Raw genomic sequence first — 1,025 nt, forward strand, 5'->3', positions numbered from 1 at the left:
CGAAGTAAGTTAGACGGAGCCTCAGAATCCTTGCCTCCAAGGAGCCACCCGGTTTAACCCTCTCCAGGACAAATCTATTTGTTTTCCTAGCAGTCCATGGCTTAAACATAGGGTTGCAAAATCTGATAGGTGGAGGGAGAAATTGGTAAAGGAAAGGGGAAAGGTCCAGTGTAAAAAACAATGTGTATGAAATTTATGAACTTTGTTTATAAACCAGTATAAAATAAAATTTTAAAAAGAGATGCAAATAAAAACCACAATGAGATACTACCATCTTACCCCAGTAGCAATGGCAAACTTTACCAAGACAGAAGCAACAAATTAGGAAAGAATATGAAAAGATTAGCACTCTCATACACTGGTGGTGGTTACAATCATTTCGGAAGGCAATTTGGCATTTACTTCAAAAGGCTGAACATAGAAATTCCATATTTCTGTGCTAGATATTTTACTGCTAGGAATATATCCTGAGGAAAACAGAACTGAGACACAAGTAGAAATTTGTACATTGATGTTCATAGCAGTGTTATTCACAATAGCAAGAACATGGAAACAGTCCAAATGTCCATTAACACATGACTGGATTGAGAAATTGAAGTACATTAACACTATGGAATACTGTGCAGCATTCATTAACAACAATATTTAAAAAACATGTGAGAAAGTAGAAACCATTAAGCTAAGTGAACTAACTCAGTCTCATAAGGAAAAATACTGCATTCAACCATTATTGTAAAAACAGAAGGGTAACTAGTAAGATGTGTATAGCTATAGAAAGAGGGAAAGGGAGGGGCCAGGGAGCTGAGGTAGGAGTGGGGAGGAAACCACGGGGTCACAGTGTTAGCTGGGTTGACAGAATGGGTGAAGGAAGTAGGAAAGATGCAGTGAGGATCCAAAAACACAGTGTAATAGTGGGCATAGATCAATAGTGATCTATTTTATAAGACACAATGTATGGGCATGATCATAAGAAACATAGTGTGAATAAAAAAAACACACCCCAAAATAATTTTTTAAAATAACTA

General features: G+C 36.8%; 1 protein-coding gene across 1 annotated transcript in view; it reads right to left on the reverse strand.

Annotated features, from left to right (window-relative positions):
- Nucleotides 1-1,025, reverse strand: part of ADCY10 (adenylate cyclase 10 (soluble)) — a 135,111-nt gene that overhangs the window by 104,915 nt on the left and 29,171 nt on the right. The gene's annotated exons all lie outside the window — the stretch shown is intronic.

Source organism: Elephantulus edwardii, unplaced genomic scaffold, assembly GCF_000299155.1.
Source record: "Elephantulus edwardii isolate Elephantulus edwardi_28Jun2011 unplaced genomic scaffold, EleEdw1.0 scaffold00057, whole genome shotgun sequence".
NCBI lineage: Eukaryota > Metazoa > Chordata > Mammalia > Macroscelidea > Macroscelididae > Elephantulus > Elephantulus edwardii.